Below are 24,699 nucleotides of genomic sequence, written 5' to 3' on the forward strand. Positions count from 1 at the left end.
AACGCACAACAAAATTGATTAATTAAAATAAGAAATAAGAGTAATGCTTTCAAGCACCAGAACCCTGGGCTGATCAGCAAGGGATGGTCAATACCTTCATTATCCTTATGGCAAACTTCCAACAGTGTCTTGCTGGCCATTGTGAGTAGTTGGGGCAACCTAGCCTGGTGGGTGGTGTATAAATAATAAAATTGTTGTCATTATTGCTGCTGCTGCTGCTGCTGCTGCTGCTTGTAACAGAGTGGACTAGATCAGCCTTCCCGAACAATGTGCTCATCAGTTATTTTGGACAACTCCTATCACCATTGATGGAAACAATACTATTGTCATGACATCATCAGTGATATTGACAGAGGTTCACATGACCCCCATCTCTAACACAAGGAAAGAGGTTGGGGTCATGAGGTCATGAATACTAACCTTCCACCTGCAGTCAATGCATGCTATGGTCATGTCCCCAACACCCACAGCAGAAATGCTTCCCCATTGCCCATGCATGCAGATAGTGTGAGAAATGGTTCCATGCACACAGTGCTGAAAGCACATAGAGATCCTCCATACTAGGAGGGGACTTGGTTTAATCCTTGCATGGAGTAGCTCTACATACATACATCAATATGCACATTGAAGCTTTTCCCACACTGGAATAATATCCCAGAACCTAAGACAGCCATGAGCACCATTGATCACCAAAACTACAAATGCTGCTTTTGTTTATTTATAATTTATATGGATAATAAATCATAACACTCTCATTTCCTTTCATGCACCAGTATGCTTGTCTTATTTCTTATATTTCTATAGCTTTTGAACACTCAAGCTCTGATTTCATTTTCATTGCACTGGGATGACAGCAATGCCATATAGATTTGTTTTGGAAAACAAGAACAAAATGATGAAATCTGTTATGTGCTTGGTCTGAAGTTTCTGCAGCAGCCCAGCACTTTTCATGCTGCCATTTTCAATGAATTGGCATGACAATAAAGGTCACAAAGCAATATGAGAGTAAGTATAGAGTAAAATGGGTCAGAAGAAATATAATTGTGTTAGTTGAAAAGTTCAGCAGAGCTTACATTAAGCACTTGCACACTGATTTCATTTTCTCACAATGGCCTGGCGTTTTGGTCACCACAGGGTCAAAACAGAGGGCTGTAATAGATTTACTTTTTTGCATTGCAGTGGCAAATGTGGCACTGATTCTTCATAAATGTGTAGTGTATCTTTTTCAATTCAAGGGCCACACCCTTTCATCGGCAGACTTCCAGAGTCCACATGACAGTGGTCTGTCAGAAGAAAAAGTCAGATGTTTCAACACACACACACACACACACACACACACACACACACACTTTCATCCTCTATCCAGGCAAATGTGAGGCATAACTACAGTTGAAGGAAACTTTCCAGATAGGCAGAATCACTCACAGAAGGTATTGATCAGGGTTGGTGAGGCCTGAAGCCTGGAAAGGATAATGTTTTAGAGAGACAGAGAGGCCTTGAATGACTCATTTATCCCCCAGGTCCAAGGTCCCCCAGCCCTGCTTCAGAATGTCTATGGCAATGCGTATTTATTAACCTTACATGTTACAAGAAAACACACTTAAAGCACAGAGAAAGCAAGGTGTCTAGGGGGCCTGAACAGGATCCTTACAACTGGATACCAAGAAGTGGCCCAAGACTTTCGTGTAAGTCCCAAGGTACAATGGACACTCAGGTTGCAAACGTGATCCATGTAGGATGCACGTTCACAACCCGCAGTGTTCGGAACCTGCGTCTGTGCGTCTGTGCGTCTGTGCATGCACGGATTGCGATTCGGCGCTTCTGCACATGCATGACCGCCCAAACCCGGAAGTAACCCGTTCCGGTACTTTCAGGTTTCGGCACTTCTGCAACCCAAAAAAACGCAACCTGAAGTGTTTGTAACCCGAGGTATGACTGTATAATGTATAACACTGACCCCTGTGAATGGCAGCAATTGTCTTTTGGTTGTGTAGGGTAGTTGTGTAGGCTTGGCCTGTGTGATCAGTACCCTGCAACAATGGAAAGTACAGCTCATGCATTCAAAGGCTTCAGATCTTGGGGAGAATGTATGTAGTCCCCCTGTGCAGAAATTATAACCAATGATTTGAAGTTATGACAGGACCAGCACCCATGATCTGCACCACTTTCCCAAGCACACATTTCCACTCTGACTTCCTTTTCATTCCAAGACAGAAGATAAAGCTGGAAGATTTTCTATTCAATGCTGGTCCTGATTATGCATCCATAAAACCTTTTTTGTAATTTCCCCTGTAAATTGATGAACAATGAGAGGGAGGTGGGAATTGTGTGAAGTATATTGATAATTAATTCACTTTTTTGTGAATTTTGACCCAGAAGCAACATACTAGGAAGGCTTGCAAAAACCAGTTAATATCTCAAAGATAAAACACATCTAGCAGATCTTCAAAAAAAGCAGCCACAAGTTGTCCCCCTACATCAATGAACACACATATTTTATACTGCAGTTTCCAGTGCCAAGATTGTTTGCTTATGAGGTGACAGCCAAGTTGGATCATAGAAAACATTCTCCCTCCCTCTTCCTTCTGTTAAATTTATGTTGCAGTTATGTTGCTAAATTAGGGTAATTAGAGTGACATACTACAAGCTTCTTTTCTTCCCCATAGAAAGCAAAATTAGAAAATAGATGTTCCAATGGCAGCAGAATTCAGGTTTCAGGGGTGGGACACCTTATATAAATAGGTTAGTAATTAATACCATGTTGAGATAGTTTAACATTATGTGTTTTTACTTGTGTATGTACAAAATAGTTTGATCAACCCAAAGTATGTTCAATTTTAAGCTTTCTCCCCAGTATGACTATGAAAGTTAACTTTTGCAAAGTACTGTCTTAAAGTTTTCATTTATGCTGCTACTGCCTTTTAGGACCCCTCCGTTCCCTCATTAGCCTTATTTAGATTGTTCTGTTGTTTTACTAATAAGTTCCCCATTTTTATCATTCTTTTGTAAGCTGCCTTGAATATTTGCTCGAAAGGAGAGGTATCGAAGCTGAAAGCAGACAAACTTGCAAAGCTTTCGGCCTTGTCATGCTCAGATTCCTATAAATGCTATCAGACATTTACTAATTGATTTAGCAAACTGATTGGCTTAGTCAACTGCTTTAGTAAATATCCTTATGAGTTAAGGCAATGCCTTAGAATCACAGAATTGTAAAGGCCCACAAGAGTCATCTAGTCTAACCTTCCGAAATGCAGGAATCTTTTGCCCAACGTCAGGTTCAGACCCACAACATTGAGATTAAGAGTCTCGTGCTCTGACTGACTGACCTGTTGGAGAGACTATGACAGTAGATCGCATCTGGGAAAACAGGAACCAGGACTATCTAGCTCTGTGCTCTATTTTTTTTTTTTATAAATATTTATTAAAGTTTTTAAATATAAATGCACAAATAATAAACAATCTTACTTCTATCACAGACATAATTTCATCACTTCTTTGGACTCCCTCGCGTCTCCCGCTCCCATTTACATCGTTAAAAGTTTTTTCCAAACAAATTATCAACTTGTTTACAATCTCATGTCCACACATTCAAATATAATCTAGCACTTCTTCCAAAAATTTTTATATTTTCTTTAGTCTCACTTATCATCAAATTTCAAATCTAATTTAGTGGTGGCCAATTTTTTATAATCTAGCATCCTTCTTAACATTCAACCAAATTACAATGTTTTTGTAGATACTTCTTGAATTTCTCCCAGTCTTCCTCCATCTTCTCTTCTCCCAGGTCACGGATTCTGCCAGTCATCTCGGCCAGTTGCATATAGTCCATCAGCTGCATCTGCCACTCTTCCAGTGTGGGTAGATCTTGAGTTTTCCATTTTTTTGCGATGAGTATCCTTGCTGCCGTTGTTGCATACATAAAGAATGTTCGGTCCTTCTTTAACACCTTCTGGCCGACAATACCCAGAAGGAAGGCCTCTGGTTTCTTAGTGAAGGTATACTTAAATACCTTTTTCAGCTCATTATATATCATTTCCCAGAAGACCTTCACCTTAGGGCATGTCCACCAGAGGTGAAAGAATGTTCCTTCATTTTCTTTACATTTCCAACATTTATTATCAGACGAATGGTATATTTTGGCAAGTTTAACTGGGGTCATGTACCATCTATATATCATTTTCATTACATTTTCCTTCAGAGCATTACATGCGGTGAAGTTCAGCCCAGTGGTCCACAACCTTTCCCAGTCCTCAAACATGATGTTATGCCCAATGTCCTGTGCCCATTTTATCATAGCCGATTTAACCATTTCGTCTTGTGTATTCCATTTTAACAGCAAGTTATACATTCTAGATAATACCTTAGTCTTTGGTTCTAACAATTCAGTTTCTAACTTCGATTTCTCCACCTGGAACCCTAACTTTTTATCATTTTTAAAAACTTCTTTAATCTGAGCATAATGTAACCAGTCTCGCACCTTATCCTTCATTTTCTCTAGACTCTGCAATTTCCAATTGTCTCCATCTTTTTCTAATATTTCCCAATATTTTGGCCATTTGGCCTCCATATTGGGTCTTTTTAGGGCCTTAGCCTCCAGAGGTGAGAGCCACCTTGGAGTTTTATTTTCCAGTAAGTCTTTGTATTTTGTCCAGACATTAAACACTGCTTTCCTGACAATATGGTTCTTAAAGGCCTTATTGATCTTAACTTTATCATACCATAAGTATGCATGCCAACCAAAAGCATTGTTAAAACCTTCCAAGTCCAACACGTCAGTGTCTTCGAGAAGTAGCCAGTCTTTTAGCCAGCAAAAAGCTGCGGCTTCATAGTACAACTTTAAGTCTGGCAGGGCAAAGCCCCCTCTTTCTTTCGCATCTGTTAATATCTTAAACTTAATTCTGGGCTTTTTGCCCTGCCAGACAAATCTGGATATATCTTTCTGCCACTTCCGGAAGCACTCCGTTTTGTCCACAATCTGTAATGTTTGAAACAAAAACAACATTTTTGGCAATACATTCATCTTGATAGCAGCAATTCGGCCTAACAAAGAAAGCTTCAATTTTGTCCAACTATCCAAGTCTCTCTTAATTTCAGACCAACATTTTTCATAATTATCCTTAAATAGACTCAGGTTTTTTGCTGTTATGTTTACCCCTAGGTATTTTACTTTTTTAACCATAGTTAGTTCTGTTTCTCTCTGAAACCGTTCCGACTCTATATCTGTCAAATTTTTTCCCAACACTTTAGTTTTCTGTTTATTTAATTTAAATCCTGCCACCCGACCAAAATCCTGTATCAGTTGTAATACTCTTTTCGTACTAGATTCTGGCTCCTGCAGAGTCAAAACTAGGTCATCTGCGAAAGCTTTCAATTTGTATTGTTTCGCTCCGACCTGAATCCCTTCCACCAACCGGTCCCCTCTGATCAAGTTCAAGAGCACCTCCAGAACCGAAATAAATAACAAAGGGGAAATCGGGCAGCCTTGTCGTGTTCCTTTTTCAATTTTGAACTCTTCTGTAACCACATTGTTAACTATTAGTTTAGCCTTTTGTTCTGAATATATTGCGTCAATCACATTCTCAAACCCCCGTCCCACTCCCATTTCATTCAAGCTCTGTGCTCTAGTCCCTCTTGTGGTGAATTACTTAGGACTGCAGATTAAAAAGTATCCAGGATTATGAGGTCCTCCCAGCTTCTACAGTGACTCCACCTCGCAAAGCACTACACATTTTTCTTCTGAATAAACTGTTCACACAGAAATCCCTGAATGCGGGTGTAGAGGAGCAAGACCTCATATAATTTCCCCAGTTGTTATGTATTCATCTGAATAAATCTATAATTTACACCTTCAGATGAATCTGTGGAGCAGAAAGAGGTGTGATCCTGCTCCTCTCCTCCACATGTTCAGTGTTTGTGTCAGGGCTTTCTTAAATTTTCATGTTGGTGACATGCATGCACTCTCTCTCTGTATATATATGTATGAATTTTCAATTTAGCATCTCAAATAAAATATTTTACATAATATTATATATCCAATGACTTCCCTTCTTCTCCTTTCATGGTTCATTTTGCTTTTCTATCATTCCTGCATATTTTACTTTAACCATTTTAATGATTCTCCACTTTTACATTACTCAAATATTAACTACACTGTTGAATTTATCTTAATGCTGCCAGCATTTTCAACTGTATGCAATTATTCACCATATACTTAATAAATATTTTCCACTCTTCTTTGAATACATGTTCTTCTTCTCTCTTATTATATGTGTTAAACCTGCTAGTTCTGTATATTCAAACATCTTAAGTTGCCAATCTTCCCTGCCTGGGACCTCCATTACTTTCTATTTGGGGGCTAAGAAAACTCGAACCGCCGTTGTTGCATACATAAATAATTTTTTCTGACACCTAGGAATTTCTGTCTGAACTATTCCCAACAAGAAGGACTCCAGTCTTTTGGGGAAGGTTATTTTAAACATTTTTCCAACTCATTGTAGTTCATTTCCCAATATTCTTTTACCTTGTTACATGTCCACCACATATGAAAAAAATGTTTACTCCATTTCTTTACATTTCCAACACATATCTGATTCTGCTCTATACATCTTAGCCAACCTACTCAAAGTTAAATGCCACATGTGAATCATTTTCATATAATTCTCTTTCAATGTGTAGCATGCAGTAAAATTCAAATCATTTTTCCAAAGTTTCTCGCAGAGGTTTAAGTTTATATTGTGGTGACACACTTTTTAGACATGCATCACTTCGAGACACAGTAATTACTAACATAATAATAATAATAATAATAATAATAATAATAATAATAATTTATTATTTATACCCTGTCCATCTAGCTGAGTCTCCTCAGCCACTCCGAGGTTCAACTAACCCCTTTCCAGCCCCAGGAGGAGCGTGGGGAGCATTTGTGTGACACACCTACACAATGCAGCCGACACACTAACGTGTCGCGAGACTAATAATAATAATAATAATTTATTACTTATACCCTGCCCATCTGATTTCCCTAGCCACTCTGGGCGGCTTCCAACAGGAGATTAAAAATACATTAAAACATCAGTTTGGAAAGCTCTGGTTTGTGTTGAAAGGTTTGTTTGGAAGCTTGTGTGTCAGGATTTGAGAAACTATGGTCCCTACATGCATCTTGCTACTGGCTGCCTAGACTGCTCATTATGATGCAGTTTTGTGACTTCCCTATCTATAGATAAAAAGGAGCTTAAATTTTTAACCCATCTTTTATTTTTAGCTGGACCAGAACCTAATTTCTGGTCATCCCAATGAAAAACTGAGTACTTATTAGACAACCACACAAGCTGAACTGCCAAAGTGGCCTTTTTTTTTACAATTGCCATTGAAAAACGTCACCGAAAATATTCAGTCAGTAACACAGTATAACTGTTACAAAGGTGAAAAAGAATGCTAGCTGTTCCATTGGCACACTATTATTGAGTTAAGATTGTAATTTATATTATGTGCTATGATTTAGAATCTTAACAATATATTTGGACCATCCGGAACATTCCAGTGTGCATATTGTCATATTTTTAGTACCTTTAAGGTGCTTTTCAAGACACAGATATGCTAAAGACATTTTTCTTCCCATACGTAGCTTAAATTAGTTCTTTCATGTCGATTTAGCAGCAATAACCCTATCTTTCCATTCTATCTTTCCATTGCAAGATAAGAATAGTGTATGCGGAAATGGAACGAATAGAAATAATGGGTAAATCACCCATTTAAGTGCCTGACATATTGACAACAGCAGGAAAATGGCTAAGCTTCTATTTTATTTCTGCTCAGACTTATTGTGAGGGCTAGGTGCCTGACACAAGGATATAAAATCAAATTCTTCCATTCGTTTTCATAAAATGATGTGGAATATTTGCCTAATTCCCTAACCATCGTAAGCCATGTTATAAAACTATACACACAATACTTTCTTGTAGAGGAACAAGGAGCTGAAGTGTGCGAGTTTTGAGCCAGAAATGGTTGCTTGCACCTTTCCCAGGTGGGAAGCGGTTGCAGGGCCTGGCATTCTGCCACCATCCTCAGCAGCCACAACACACATGCAAATGGGTCTCAGAAAGACATTAGTGGCAACCGCCCTGTGGAACGCCCTCCCATCAGATGTCAAGGAAATAAACAACTACCTGACATTTAGAAAACATCTGAAGGCAGCCCTGTTTTGGGAAGTTTCTAGTGTTTTATCGTGTTTTTAATATTCTATTGGGAGCCACCTAGAGTGGCTGGGAAACCCAGCCAGATGGGCAGGGTAATAATAATAATAATAATAATAATAATAATAATAAATTATTATTATCTCTCATCCTTGGCAATTAAGTTTGCTTATTAAACAATGGTTTTGCCTGGCGCCCTGTTTGTCCTTTTGATGCCAAGTGAAAATCTTTCCCTCAAGGATAGCCTTCTTGGTGCTACTTTCCATTGTTGGGTGGAGCAAGGAGGGCGGGTGTCAGGGACTGGACTGAGGAGGAATGGTGGGGACCATCCCCACTCCTGAACCTTCCCAAGAAGAGGACAGTATAGATTTACAACAGTGGTTTGCAGAAGGTCACAGTACAGAGGCTGCAGAGGGGAGAAGCTGGGAAATATTGGGAGAGGAGCAGCAGGAAGAATAAGCACGGGGGGTGGGAGACAGCTGACAGACTCAGTGTCTTCAGAAAGCATTCCTGACCCACCCCCCTTCTCCCAGGACCCAGTGTGCATTGAGAGTAGTAGAACAGACAGCTCAGAGGCAGAAAGCACAGATCAGCTGATGCAGGAATGACATATAATAGGAGAGATGGAGGGGGTGGGACTTTACTCTGAGCAACGCCATTATCTAAGAGTGATGGCATTTCTATGCCTCTCTGTGAATATTGAATAAAAGACTTGGTAAGAACTCTTCTTGTTTATCTGCTTCTTGGCTGCCACAGTGGGAGCGACTGGATTTCCTGAAGCCTGACAGAGGGTGGCCAGAACATGAATGCAGCATTTACCTTTCTACAGTAGAGTACATTCCATCCACACAAGACAGTGTGTTCCACAAACACACACTCTTCTGTCCATTCTTTATCCAGACAAGCAATGGGTTTTATTACAGTACAAGGACACATTCCAGCCAAAATGTTGGTCAGGTAGACAGACATGCTTGGAGGAATGCATCTGACCCCTGGGCTTGAGGTTCCCCACTCCTGAATGAGGTGAATAGGAGTTGTTCCATGATAGCTGTCTTGGTGATATGTAAGATGGACTTTCAGTCATCACTAGTTCCATTTCCAGTCCTGATTCCAAATTCCTAGTCCCACCCTCCACACCCAGTTTTCGATGCCACCACAATGTTGTGCTGTTATTGCTACTAATTTGCACTTCTGTGTGAATTTTTTTCCCTCCATTGTCTGAGGATACCAGGCTGTGGTGCGTCAGTGATGGTCGCATCCTATCTTAAATGCTTCCGTGCCAGTGGAGTAGTTCACAGATGGGGCTGTAAACAGAGAAAATATAAAACTGAGAGCTATAAAATATAGAAATCTTGTTAGCAGTTGGCTGTAATGATGTGCCATCTGTATCCTGAGTAGGGCCTGGCTTAAGAGGAGCATTAGAGAGAATTGTGAAATGTATTGTTTCAAATATTAAGGCATGTGGAAATATCTTACAAAGTTCCTGAATATGGATCTTTAGTGCTTCAAGGTCTTGTTTCCATCCGCTTTGCTTTATATTGAAACAAAGTGACTTTCTGCTATTGTTCTGCCCTAAAACTGAGGTTCGTCAGTGTCTCCTAATGCTGTTTGCTGGTTATTCTTGGCATTTATGACACCTGCCCACCTTTTCTTTGGCTTTGGCCAAATGCCAGCAGTCTCTTGGCATGGCTAATAAACATGTTATGTAGAAAACTTCCTTGCACATTCAGGTGCCAGTGGGGCAGGCTGATTTGAAAGCTTAAGAAAACTCTTAATACTTCTTTGATTGAATCTATACATTCAGAACATGGACTTTTGTAAGAAATAATAATAAAACAAAATTAAATACATAAATATGAAATAAATTTAGATATGATATAAAGATTGTTCCTGAAGTAATAAATGAAATCAGCAATAAATCCAATGATAGAGTCTGGTGCCATCCTCTATGTGAAGAATGGGGACAGATGGAGGCTTCTTTCGAGATTTTAGTATCTTCAGATCCTATTTCCATTCCACAGCTGACAGCTTGGCTCAGCTTTCCATAGAATTTTGCACAGCAAAACAGACTAGGGATCTGAGAGACCAGAGTTCCAGTCTCCATTCAGCCATGAGGATCCCTGGGTGATATTGTGTAAGTCACCAACTTTCAGCCTAACCTACCTCACAGGGTTCTTGTAAGGATACTGCTGAGAGGGCAAGATGAGATCTTTGGAGGAAAGGTGGGATGTAAATATAACAACAAGAACAACAACTCATACATGTCTGGCGTTGTTGTTATCTGATTGGCTCACACAGACATTTATATTCATGAGCCACCAAGCTTACTTAGCACTTTTCTTCATACAACAGTGACAAAGAGGTTTGAATCTGTAAAAATATTTGTGTGCCTCAAACATTCTAATGGGCCTGTTGTACTGCACCAAGGGCCTATTTTGGCTCAAAACATTGGCTTTGAATTCTCCTCATTCAGAATAGCAAGAGGGAGTTAAAGTTTATTTATGGAGATAAGGTACATCTTTATCTCTCCTCGGCCCCAAACCACTGCCTTTCCAGAGGTTGTTGAACTGCAACTCTTGTCAGCCCCAGCCAGCATAATCAATAGTAAGAAATCTGGAGGGCCATGGATTTCTCAATCCTGACATAAATACTTCACACATCTGTAGTACATATGCCCATCCTTCTGCTTTGGTGTGTATACAGTGAATTTAAAAACAGAAGGAAAAGAAAAGAAAAACCCCACAAGAGCCTCCTAGTTGGGCTAATCACAGACAAATCTTCCCAACATACAGCATCAGCAAGATGAACAAAGAAGACAGACTAAACTTGCATCTTTAGAGAGTCACAGCTTTGTATTTTGGCAGCTACCTGTTTTGAATTTTTAGAGATTGCTTTCAGCTGTTGGATGGATTCTTTCCTTTCTGTTTTCTTTATCATGTTGCAACGAGCCCTATGTTATTTTAAACAAATGGAAAAAGAAGCCATAACAACAGATAAAGAAGCAATGCTGGGAGCAAAAGGTGAGAATTTAAATGCAAAGAGAGAAAAAGACACATTTGATTCAGTTTAATTGATATGCTTTTAATTGATAGAGGCTGAGGGCTGGAGAGGAATGCAGCGGCTTCTGGTTGTGTGACTAGCAGTCTGATCGTTTAAGGTAGGGCTTCCATACATCCAGATTTCCCTGGACATTACCAGAATTTCAAAGGCGGAACTGACGTCTGGGGGGAAATTCCAAAAGGTGGCACTTTGTCACGATTTTTTGTTTTTTTAAAAAAAAAGCTCGACAATTTTTGGGGTGTCCCAGTTTTTACTTTTTGAAATATGATATTCTAGTTTAAGGTGCTATTCTATAATGGGGAACCTGAAGCACAGTGGACAAATGTGGCCCCTAGGCCTTTCTATCTGGCCCTTGGGACTCTCCCCAGGCCACACCCCTCTCCAGAACTGCACAACATCCTCATGTGCTTTTGCATTACTGAAATGTGTCCTTCAAATCTGATAATGCCTCTTGCTTCTCTGGATGGTGCACAGAGGTGGAAGTATGAGTATGAAGAAGCTAGCCTACTGTACAAAGGTAATATTTATATTTGTTGCCCTGCCTATGTTTGCCTCTGGTCTCACCCACTATTGGCATGTTGCCCCTGGAAGGGAATGTGTCCATTAGGCACCCTTCCTGCAATGACTTGAGGGATTTAGGATCTGACAGAAACAAGCTATGCCAGTGTAACAGCAGGTACACCTCCACCATGACAAATACGCTGGTGGAACTCTCCCAGTACCTTGTAAAGACAACAATGCTTACCAACAAAATATCAATTAACACTGACTAATTGAATGAAAATGCATTGCAGCACATTAATGAAAAACATTTACTGCTGTTTCTGGAATGGAAGCCAGCCCATCCAATTTGATAGCAGAGAGCATGATTCCCCAACTGAGGGATGGCTCATAAAATTATTCCTGCTCATTAGAAAATGTCCAGTATCTACTATGACCATCTATTGCCATCCTCTCACTGTGCTGTAAATGGAGTAGACTGAAGTGCTTGTGTCCAAAAGGTGAATAAGTTGTTGTTGTTGATTAAACTTGTTAGTTGCTTCATCTTGCCCAGGGCAACCTAAAGTGACCCAACGCTGTCCAGACAAACCAGTCAGATGGGCAGAGTACAAATAATAAAATTGTTGTTGTTGTTGTTGTTGTTACAAACAAACAGACATCCCATTAGATATCAAGGAAATAAACAACTATTTGACTGTAAGAAGACATCTGAAGGAAGCCCTGTATAGGGAAGCTTTTTTAAGTTTGGTGTTTTATTGTGTTCTTAATATTTTGTTGGAAGCTGCCCATAGTGGCTGGGGCAACCCAGTCAGAAGGGCAGCATATAAATAACAAATATAAGACAGAACAGGCAAAAAAAACCACACAGAGATACATTAAAAAGAAGGGGGGAAAGAAATACATTAAAAACACCTCATCAACTTCTAAAAGGCCACAGATAGCTAAAGGCTTGGCATCTCAAGATAGATAATGATGGTGCGAAGCAAGTCTCCCTAGGGAGAGCATTCCTCAAATGGGAGCCACCACAGAAAAGGTCTGTTCCCATGTTGGCACCCTCCGGACCTCTTGTACCTCTGATTATGATTGCAGGGCTTGGAGCACTTCATAAGGGGAGAGGTGGTCCTTGAGGTATTGTAGTCCTGAGCCTTTATGTCTTTATAGGTCAAAACCAGCACTTTTATTTGGCAGCCAGTGCAGTGGGGCCAGCATTGGCATTATATGCTCAAACTGTCCTGCCCCAGTGGCAACCTGGCCACTGAATTTTGCACCAGCTGAAGTTTCCAAACCATCTTCAGAAATAGCACCACATTTAATGTATTGCTGTAATCTAACCTAGAGGTTACCAGAGTACAGACAACAGAAGTTATGCTACCCCTGTCCAGATAGGCCACCTCCCATTCATCTAGTGTAGGGATAGTGCTTCAGTCTTATCTGGCTTGAGCTTCAATTTATTGGCTCTCATCCAGTCATTACTGAAGCAGGACTTTGGTCCAGCACATCCACTGCCACACCTGCAGATGTAAAGGAGAACTAGAGCTATGTGGCACCAGCATATTACTGACAATGTGCTCCAAAACTCTGGATGACCCTACTCAGCAATTTCATGTAGATGTTAAACAGCATGGGGAGTAAAATTTAACTCTGAGGAAGTGCACACTGAAGGCTGCATGGGGATGAAGAACACCCTCCAACCATCAGCCTCTGAAAACAACCATCCCAGTTTAAGCAGAACCACCGCAAAGCAGGGCCACCCATCCCTAACTCAGACAACAGGATACCATGGTCCATGGTATTAAAAGCCAATGAGAGGTCAAAACATTTTTTTCCAAAAAAAAAAAAAAAATGTTTATGGATACTCTCATTTTCCTACTCATATTGAGATACTGCCCCTCAGTGAGGCCAAACTTAGATTCACAAGATATTTAGGGGTATGCGTATCCCTATGTCTCCTCTAACAAAAGCACTGATTAACAGGGACACATTTCTCCTGTTTCCCTCCCAACAAAGCAGTTTCTGTGCTAAAGCCAGGCCTAAACCCTGATTTGAATTGAGAAAATCAGTTTCCTCCAAGAACGCCTGGATTTGGTCTGTAACCATTCACTCCAGAACTTTTCCCAAGAAGGGGAGATTGACAACTCTCCAGTAAGCTTTTCTTGAGGAGCAGTTTTTCCACTGCCTCCTTCAAGCAGGCAGGGACCACGCCTTCTTACAAGGAGGCATCAGTGACCTCCCTGGCCCAGCCAGCTATCCCCTCCATACTAGATTTTATCAGTCAAGAGAGCAAGGACACAGGCAGGTGCATGGGCCAATCCAAGCATCTTGTCCATATACTGAGGCCCTGCTTACTGAAATTCATCCAGCACAACAGTTATACAGAGTGTTCTGGACACCTCTCAAAATCCATCTGCTGTAACAGTGGAGTCAAGGTCTCAGCAGATGCAAGCAATATTATCCTCCGAATGCTTTGCAAAAAAGTTGCAGAAAGCATCAGTTCTACCAGCTCCTTTGGGCCTGGGTAGCACACCACACTGCACTGGAGCTGCTTAATGGTCCAGTAACAATGGGATGGCAATTCCAACTGAGAATTACACTGGCTGAGAAGATTTTATATTTAATTCTTTTTTGCTCAGGTGACAATTGCACTGACTTTGGAAATCAGGCCTTTGGAAATCTCTAGCATAAGTAGGTTAAATGATGGATTTGTGTATGTTTTTATCTCCATTACATCTGCGGAACTGTCTTGTTGCAATATGGATGAAATGAAATGTATCCATTGTGCACTGTGTAGGAGGCCCAGCTTTTCAGTGAGATGCAATCCTCCTTTATGAAAAGGCCGCTTTCCTATAATTGCTATGGTGGTTTTCCTGCAAGTCAAGTGCATTCTGCAGAATTATTGCTTACCGCCACCCTGGCTATGCATTAGGTATTGTAAATAAAGTCCTGTGATCATTTCTGCCCAACATGTTGTGGTATTGAATTACTAGGAGGCGGGTTAAATGAGAGTGTAGGAGCATTCCTTTTTTAATGTGATATTTCCTGCAGTCTCTTGAGAGATTTTGTTATGAGAACGGTTTAACGATGTGCCATTTTCTATTTCATGTTTTTTTCAGGTGAGTTCTGAATGCTTGATCTGCAGTATGAATTATGATAGGAGTCTGTAGCACTTGCATTCTCTCCCTCTCTCTCTCTCTCTCTCTCTCACACACACACATGCTTCTTTCATGTTAAGGGAGCAATAAATGGAACATTGAGAAGGATCACAAATTCTTATGATAATTCATAAAACTTTAATTGGTCGAATAAAATCATTCTTTTAAAAATGTATAATCTCATTCTTTCAAAAGCTGAGAGCAGAGCAAGACATTACAAAACTATTGGCCTGGTGCTGCAGAAAAGCAGCCTCATATTGATTTCCCCCTTCCTCTCTATAGCTGTGAGTTCACTGTACCTCAGATCCTGGTGACATTAAATTGAGTACACCCCCACCCCTGTAAGCAGCAACCAATACTATGAGCAGGACACAAAAACATGCGCAGTAATGGCATCAGGTCAGGGGAAAAGGTGAACTCACATAGCCATAGAGAGTGAGAAATGCGACATGGGTCTACTGTTTGTTGTACTTGTGGGGGAAAGTAGTCAAACATAACTGTGTGTGAGTCCTAGTTAGTGCATGAGGGGTTAAAACCACAGAGTTACATTCCTAGACTTACCTTGGTTGTGCTCCTTCTTCTCTGATGAGGGAAGAAGTGAAGCATTCTCTTTCTCACTCTCTTTGTGACATATAACTGACCAAGGAAGGTGTGCCTAAGAAAATTCAAAGCTTAGAGCACATGTTTGAAGCTATCTTTCTGTATTTTCTATGAAAATGCCTGTGTTCTCCTTGCTACTGCTTGGATAAATGCATCTATTTGACCTTTGTAACATTTTGTAAGTAAAGCATTTTAAACTTACTTAACAGTGGGAGGTCAGATCATTGCAAGAGAGGTAGAAAGAGGAGTACTGTTTGCAAGTGGACTAAATGGGATAAAGGGTTCCAACAACTTATATTCCTAACACTATACTGCTGCTTGACTTTTTTGAGTTTAAACTCTGTTACTGGTGGCTCTCTCCTGCTGGAGAGTGAGCTTAGCCCCATAGTTTGAACCCAGATACCCAGCCAATTCTTTTGTTTTTTTACCCCACATGTGTGGGTCACAGGGATTATATTTTTTCCTCCTAAAATTAGCCTCATCAGAAGTGGCTTGGGTTGGGGAAAGCCATTATTCTAGCTTCCTGGCAGGTGGGTTTGTTTATAGCTGGCGATTCTTTTACCATTCCAAATCCCTTTCTATTACCAGTAGCTAATACATTTTCACATCTACAGATGGATAATCTAACTTTCACACCAGTGAGTGGCCTGAAGGCACATGGGGCCATCACCTTGCTGAATCTAAGCAGGTCTGAGTCTGGTTAACTGCCTGGATGGGATATCACTTTGGAGACATGTGTACACTAACCTGAGTTCTATGATGTGGGAGAAGGCAGGATAGATATGAGAATAAATATACACAGAAGGCCCCCCCCCCCCCGTTATGAACAGGAAGACCCGTTTTTGTGGACCCAAATCTGCTCTAGAGGGTCCTGTGCATGGACACCATTGGATACAACCCTGTATTTTTTTACTTGCTTTTAAAATCTCATTTGTAAAGACTACTGATGGAATCTACCTATAGTATGTCATCCATTTTGTTTAAGCTGATATGCCCATGGGTACCATATACAAGTGATTATTTTGTGTAGGATAGAATCAAGGACTATGAATCAGGAAATCCCTTTTTTAAATCTTGCCTTTCAAGCTTTTTGTCACAGTGCCATTCAACTGTCTCCCTCCACATACAGGAAGCAGAGTAATGGATTTGGACAGATAATGGAATTTGATGGCATAGCCATCAGAGAATAGTACCCCATCCAGTTTGTAAGGTGTGGCCACTCTCATGAATTCGCAAGAACGTGGGGGGAGGAAATCTGATGGCCTGGACACTAGAAAATATTGCCCTGGTACTGAACTATAACAAGAGATAGAATAATGATGTTCACAGAGCATTTGAAAACATTACCATTAAAGGAACCTGAAGGTTCAGAGATGTTGGAATTGGAGCCATCACAGAGCCAGCATGACAGAACTTGCATTTATCCTCAGTCTTTCTGACAGACACACTAGTTCTATCCATGTAGTGAACTTTGTTATAAAGGATTATGTAGGCCTGGGTACTAGATACACAATCTGGGTTTGCCAGTCTCTTTTTGGCTCATGGGCATTTTTGTAAAGAGAAGAAACTCGTGGACCCCTTTCTCTTTCTTTCTTTCTTTCTTTCTTTCTTTCTTTCTTTCTCTTTCTCTCTCTCTCTCTCTCTCTCTCTCTCTCTCTCCCCCACACCCACCCACACCTATTCTATTGGCTACAATAGAATGAAACCTATAGCAATCAATGGGACGGGATAGCCATTTTGTGTGTGTGTGTGTGTGTGTGTGTGTGCTCACTTGCTCTTTTGGATACATTCAATATTCAACTGCAAAAAAGCAGTGGAATCAATCAACACAAAGTTAGGCATGTGCAGACCTATTTATTTCAATAGATTTAGTCATTCTGAACTCTGTGCTGCATTGCGGTCAGTGTACTTGAAGAGCCTTTTTTGTGGTTGCCATTTTTATACCGCAGAATAATTGCATGTCACCAGGAGTTGTCACATTCCCTTTCCTGGTGCCCATAGAGCCCTTCCTAGCACTGAAACTAAACTTGAAAGAAACATCTCTCACACTGAAATCAATGGGACTTAAAAAGCATTTCCCTTGTTCTAGATCACACTATGCGTGAACCAGACATTGCAGAGCAAATTTACTTATAATAATCATAAACTGAATGAACTTCACTGGTGTCAGGTTTTATCTGGATTCAATGCAAATATCAATAAGGAAGACAAATTGTGAAAGGTAATTTTTGCTGCTTCTTTTCGGAATGACTTTTTCCTTTTTAGTTCTTCCAAACCCTGTACAGCTGTGGGCTTCACAGAGCATATTTACTTAGCACCACTTTACACTTCATTTTGGCTTTCCCTGGTCCAGTTTTTGTTAAAGGTGAAGAACCAGAGATAGAAGTTGACCTTTAATATAGACAGAAATGAGAGACTTAACACTTCAGTTGCTTAGTCCTGATACAGCCACCAGAAAACTACTATGCCAAGAGAGGGAGGAAAGATGAAATATTTTGAGTTGGATAAGATAAACAGGCACAGGGCACTGTAATAAGTTCCAAATTGGCAAGTTAGTTAAAATTCATAAAGTACTTTTGATAATGCTAACTCCCTTGATTAAAGGACACCGTCTCTACCATTTTTCAGCAATAGATATTGTAAATAAAAGCATTTAGGTTTGTGACAGCTGTGCCTGTTAGATAAGAAAAGCATTGTGAAACAGTGGAGAAGTAATTTTCCTGCAACTTATTTATAGTTGCCCTAGCTGTAAAAGTGGAAAGGGGAGGAGGTTAAAAATCAATCCCAGCATTTGGAAGGAAAACTCAATACTTATTTGATAAACATTATAAATTGGTACAATGTTATCGTTATTGTACTTCATCCCCTGCTCTTTCTAGATAGTAATCTGCGTGAGGAATGAAATTTTCGGTGATAGCCAAAGGTGTTTTCATGGCTACAAGTCAAAAACTGTCCCATTTGCTAATGGCTATTTGTTTTTGGCCACAATATATATTGAACAAACAGTCATTCCTAACTTGACTCTGCCTTACGCCTTTTGAAGGGGACTAGGGGACTGGTTCACACAAACACATACATCCCTAAATGTTTTGACAGCTGATTTACTGTAATCCTGGGGATGGTTTGTAAAGGCTCACTATTCAGTAATTATAATGCAAAGTAATGGTTTGCATGTGTGAATGGGTCACTTTCTGATATAGCACCACAGAGCTGGTGAAACTTCCACATCACCTCATTGTCAATGCAGGCACTGACCTTGCTGTATGTTTGAGGAGCATGAGAAGGGAACCTACATATGCATCAATGCACATACACACCAATGTGAGCCTTATATACATGGATCAGGATCACCCTAATACTTTTCTTTTCTTTTTATCAAGCAGGTTTTGAATTTGAATTTTCTGCTGCTTATATATTGCATGCTTTTATTGATTTGTACACCACTGTGGAATTTTGCCACCCTACTTTTTGACTGCATGTTTTGTAATTGTACATTCTTTTGTTATATCTTGCCTTTTCTGTCTTAACTACAAGACACCCAAGATTGCAAACTTCATCAAAGGGATGCTTCTGAGTTTCCCAGGTATCTGGCAGGCTCAGGGGATCCTACAGCATCCCTTCTCAGGAGGATGCCATGGTTCATATACTGGGAGAGAAAATAAAGCTCAGTGCAGCTCAGGGACTGCAATCATAGAATAGAGCAAGGACAACCAATTTGGGGTCCTTCAACCATTGTTGGATTCCCATCAGCTCCAGCCTGCATGGCCAATAGTCAGGGGTGATGGGGAATTGTAGCCCAATAATGTCTGTAGAGCATCTCATTGGCTCCTCCTGTAATATGTGTTCAGTAATATGACTTCATTCTCCAGGGTACACTTCAACTCATCTTACAGCATTCAAGTGTGACTTGGCAAACAGCTTGGGAATAACTGTTTGTATGGCTTCTTCAAAAGCTACTGGAGGAAAGATATACTACCCTGTTCTACTTGTGTGACATTAGATGCCACATTGTCATTAGGAGTGCAAGTCCCTGCTTGCTCTCTCATGACAACATATAATTGAGTTCTGCCACACTATAAAAAAGTACCATTAAACAAGGGGGTCACTGGAGATATGTAATGTAAAGCAGCCTTTACAAATAACTACATAAAAGTGAAGACTTGCTATACATTTCCAGACCTAGGAAATTCAATGGGAAACTGCACCATAAATCCATTGAATAACAATACATCAAGAGGATCTCTAGTGGACTGAACCAAGTTTCAGGATGATGATGACGATGAATAATTCATTAAATTTGTATCCCACCCTTCCTCTCAAAGGAATCTGGGGTGGCACATTACATATTACAGTGGTACCTCAGGTTAAGTACTTAATTTGTTCCAGAGGTCCATTCTTAACCTGAAACTGTTCTTAATCTGAAGCACCACTTTAGCTAATGGGGCCTCCTGCTGCCACCGCGCCATGCTGCCGGAGCACGATTTCTGTTCTCATCCTGAAGCAAAGTTCTTAACCTGTATTTGTTATTTGGCTTACCAATGGCAGGATATCTGTGCTAATGCAAGAAGTGTTAGAATGAGATGTTGGAATCGTGTTTTTAATATTCTGTTGGGAGCCGCCCAGAGTGGCTGGGGAGGTCCAGCCAGCCGGGTGGGGTATAAATAACTATATTATTATCATTAATAACTATATTATTGTTGTTGTTATTATTATTATTACTATTATTATTAACATTATCATCATCGTTAGCATCATCATCATCATCATCAGTGCTTTTTCTGGGGGGACGCAGGGGTACACATACCCTAAACATTTCGTGAATCTTTGTACTTTTGCCCATTTACTGTATTCATTTTTCACAATTTGAACTATAAAATAGTGATTTTCTTGAGTCAAAATGAGAGTACCCCTAAACATTTTTTAGAAAAAAAGCATTGATGATGATGATATCACTGTATGTACTTTCTACACTTCATTTCCCTCTGACCTGAGAGCTCTCTCTCACACACACATACACCATTTGTATATATATGAGAACAACACATTATACATCTGATGAAAAGGACAGTGCTCAAAGGAAGGTTATGCCATAATAAATAGGTTAGGACTGGGTTCAACTAGTGCAATTGGGTTTTCACCCCCTCTTCTCCTCCTGTGTGCCCCTGGGCCCCTCAAATCAGTTTGGGTGGTGTTGGGGATAACACCAGAAGAGCATTCAGATGAGGAAAGGGAGATTGTTCTATCACAGAAATGCTTGCACTCATGCAACAATAACTTTAGCACTATGTTGAATTTGTCCTTAGTCTTTAAAGTAACACAAGACGCTTTGCTACATTTCTGAAGTTTTATTTAGGTAGTTTGCCAAGAGATTATTTCTACTGAAAAGCAAGCACCCTTCAAATAAGACAATATCAAACTGGTGATCGTTTGACTATACTAGTTTTTCTTTTTCTTTTTCAAACTTCATTCTCCTTTTCAGCTACAATTATGCCATCCAGCCAGGTATGAAAAATGGAGAAGCGACAATTGCTGTCTTTCTTCTGACAATGCAGTTATGGAAAGAGAGAAAAAGAGAGCAGATTCTCCTGAAAGAAAGATGCAGAGAAGTATTTTATATATATATAAAAATCTCATAAACCTACTTTAACAATGACGCCTCTGTTGCAAATATGTCTTCAAAGTGGTCCCCCTCCTCCATGAATTATGCCATTTCGAGACAGTAGCTGTAATTCCAGAGTTATCATCCCTGCTGGGCTACAACACTGTTTTATTGTCAGATTGTATTATCATACAATGCATAAATACCGCAAGCCTGAAGCCAAAAATGTGGCTGTTATTACAAAACCATATAGAAACTTCAACCTCTCTCATCTGTAGTCATGTCCATCTCTCCTCTTTGCTTGTTCCAATTTTCCTTCATGGCAGTAGCTTAATGGTAGAGCATCTGCTTCGCATGCAGAAAGTCCCGGGTGAAAACTCCAGCATCCCCTTTAAGGCTTGGAGACACTCCTGTCTGAAACCTTGGGCAGCCGCCATAGTTAGTGTAGACCAGGGGTGGCCAACTCCCAAGAGACTGCAATCTACTCACAGAATTAAAGACTGGCAGTGATCTACCCCCTTTTGGGGGGTTCAGGTCAAAGTTGTTAAGCTTTCTTGGGGGAGGAAAGCCCCAGTTTTCGGGGGTTCAAGCCAAAGCTCTAGGGAGGAAGGGGAACAGTCACTCACCAGCAGATCACTGGGGAAACAAACAGCCTCACTGAGTGAACCCCGTCTTCCATTCTGCAGATTGTGCAACAATGGAGGTTGGGGCAAGGGGTGGGGCAGGATTCTGTTTCACCAGCCCTAAGGAAAGGGACCCAGCGATCAACCGTGATCTACCAAAACCTCCCAGGGATCTACCAGTAGATCATGATCGACCTGTTGGACATCCCTGGTGTAGACAACACTGAATGGGCTGGCTTCCTATGTTCCAGCTCCTTTCCCCTCATTTGTGGAGCCTCCCTCTCTCTTCCACTTCTTTTTTCTTTTCTTTTTAGCTATTCCTGCTTCCCTTGACCTGCAGCCTGGTCTGGCCTCTGCTTTCATCTTTTGGAGGTCCATGCTCCTTCTGTTCCTCCCTAGATAATGCATTATTGGTGTTAGGCTGAGGAAGGCTGCTTTACTTATGCACAGGGTTTCCAACAGAGGGATGGAAACACTGGTTGGCCAAGGGTCCCTTCCCCATGTAAGAATCCCAGTGCATGAATAAGACAAGCCCCCATTAGACTAATAATTATTACATTAACTTGGCATCATCGGAGCCAACTTCTAGGGGCCCCCTAACAAAATATTTGAGGGGGGCGGATATCTCTAGAGTTGATGGCCATTGCAGGGGGATGTATTAATTGAGAGGTCTAAGTAAGTATACTTACACAGTATGTTATATTTTAGTCCAGGGTGTCCCAGAATTCGGCCTCCAGTTGTTTATGGACCACAGTTCCCACCATCCCTGACCACTGGTCCTGCTAGCTAGGGATGATGGGAGTTGTAGTCTAAAAACTGCTGGAGACCAAAGTTTTGGAAACCCTGTTCTAATCCCTCCCCACTATCTAAGAGTACCTGTAAACCGTTGGTATTTTGTGGGAGGGATTTACATGCATCCTGGGAAATTTAAGTTTGCACAATTAGAGCAACTTGGGATAGTTCAGCTGGTTCTTAATCTCATGGTTCAAGCCCCATGTTTGGTGAAAAAAATCTGCATTTCAGGGGGTTGGACTAGATGACCCTTGTGGTCCCTTAGAACTCTACAATTCTATGAATCTAGAATGCTGGACTATGATGATGATGATGGATTAAAGTACTCGGTCATCCTAATGCAACAAATCCAGTTTAAAAAAGAAGCAGACTTTTTAGGAAAATTACTGAAAAGAGTGGCATGAACATATCAAGATGAATGCAGGACCAACCCTCCTTGTTGTATAACTTCCCTGAAACCAAATCACTATGAGTGCTCACTAAAGAATGAATATGATCTAATCCCCCTGCAAGCAAATCAGGATTAATGTGCAATCAATAGGTAATTGGAAGGAGCCTTAAAAGTTTTGCAAAAGCTGGGACTAATGCCATGCTTTGGAAGAAGGTAGAGAGAGTTGCAGGCTTGCTTCCTCAAAAACATTTGGGACCTCACTACAGAGATAAGTTAACTGGCCTGTACCTCCAGTTCTGTTTTCATATCATACAAGAGGCGTTCTGAAAAAGAAGAAGGTGGGAGACTAATTTATTCACATGAAATTTAGAATCTTTTCTGTAATATTTCCCCATAAGCCAATAGATGAAAAGGATTTGCACATCGTAAGACTTGCCTGCATAATATGCCATGTGAACAATAAATATGGCAGCCGTCAACAGATGTTTATAAAGAACGAAACAAGATGTGCCCAATTTTTGGTTCACCAAAGTTTACAGCATTCTTTTAAGTGTGGCTCCAAAGTACTATTTTGGGAAATAATAAGACAAAGCATATGTTTAAGAATGCTGTGTTTTGAAAAGCTGGCATCCCATACAAATGGTTTAACATTTTTTTCTATAGATAGCTTTCCTCCACATGGTGGTGATGAGTGGCTGTAGACCTCACTAAATTAGCAATTATGGGTTCCAAAATGAGTCTCTTCAGAACTTCATAGGCAGTGATTAAAAAAGAAGAAAACTTGCTGCCATGCAGGTTCAACTGAGCATTCCTCACCCCACCACAGAAACAAATTTCACCCATTTATATTGAGATTTATTTATTTATTAACCCACCCACCCCTACAGTGGTCATTTTAATCTGACAATGAAACATGCAGCTGTACTTCAAAAAAATAATCTCCAAACAAGCAGCTTTCAGCCAGACAAGCAAATATAATTTCAGAATCATATCTCTGTCCTAGAAAACTCTGAGTAGAATAATCTTGAAGAGTTTTGTTCAGATGAGATTAGAATAATTCCACCATCCCCAGAACCTGAAGCCATTTTTATAAACCGGCTCTGCACTTCGCAGATGTGATATGCTTAATTAAGAAATCGTAGGCAGGCAAAACTGATAAGGAGGTTAGTTCCAACATTGCTCTTGGTGTTATATAAAGCTGATGCTGGTCAATCATAAGTGTTTCACTCAGCCAGTATGTTAGTTTTCACAAGAGAAAATCTAAACAGGTTGGATCTAGTCTAAATGAGCATGCTTTGGTCCGATTGAAATCAATGAGACTTAATGCAATTGTAATCCTAACGACTTCTTAATATGCTGGAATTTGTTTATTTACAGGAATAAACTTATTCTTTATTCACAGGAAGCAGGGGAGGAGACCGCACTGCTGGCATGCTGTCTTCACTACAGTGGTACCTTGGGTTACAAACGCTTCAGGTTACAGACGGTTCAGGTTACAGACTCCGCTAACCCAGAAATATTACCTCGGGTTAAGAACTTTGCTTCAGGATGAGAACAGAAATCGTGCTCCAGCGGTGCGGCAGAAGCGGGAGGCCCCATTTGCTAAAGTGGTGCTTCAGGTTACAAACAGTTTCAGGTCAAGAACGGACCTCCGGAACGAATTAAGTTCTTAACCCGAGGTACCACTGTATTTTGATAGCCTTCCTTGAGGTGGAGGGTGAACATGGGCAGTGGGGAACCTCCTGACAGGAGACACAGTTGTTTATTACTATTCACAATAACTATTTTA

The 24,699-nt window shown here is 40.5% G+C and overlaps 1 long non-coding RNA gene across 2 annotated transcripts in view; it reads left to right on the plus strand.

The window, feature by feature from the left end:
* The window catches only part of LOC309349729, a 53,595-nt gene extending 29,232 nt beyond the window's left edge, over positions 1-24,363 (plus strand). Inside the window, exons 3-4 of one of the 2 annotated variants that reach the window (XR_014160141.1) lie at positions 20,985-21,111; positions 24,313-24,363. This is a non-coding gene — a long non-coding RNA (uncharacterized lncRNA). Of the gene's footprint in view, positions 1-20,984; positions 21,156-24,312 lie in introns of those variants that run through there. The other variant, XR_014160142.1, reaches the window with a different exon arrangement.
* The last annotated feature ends 336 nt before the right edge of the window (positions 24,364-24,699 follow it).

This window comes from Podarcis erhardii (assembly GCF_964252035.2).
Source record: "Podarcis erhardii genome assembly, chromosome: 9".
Lineage (NCBI taxonomy): Eukaryota > Metazoa > Chordata > Lepidosauria > Squamata > Lacertidae > Podarcis > Podarcis erhardii.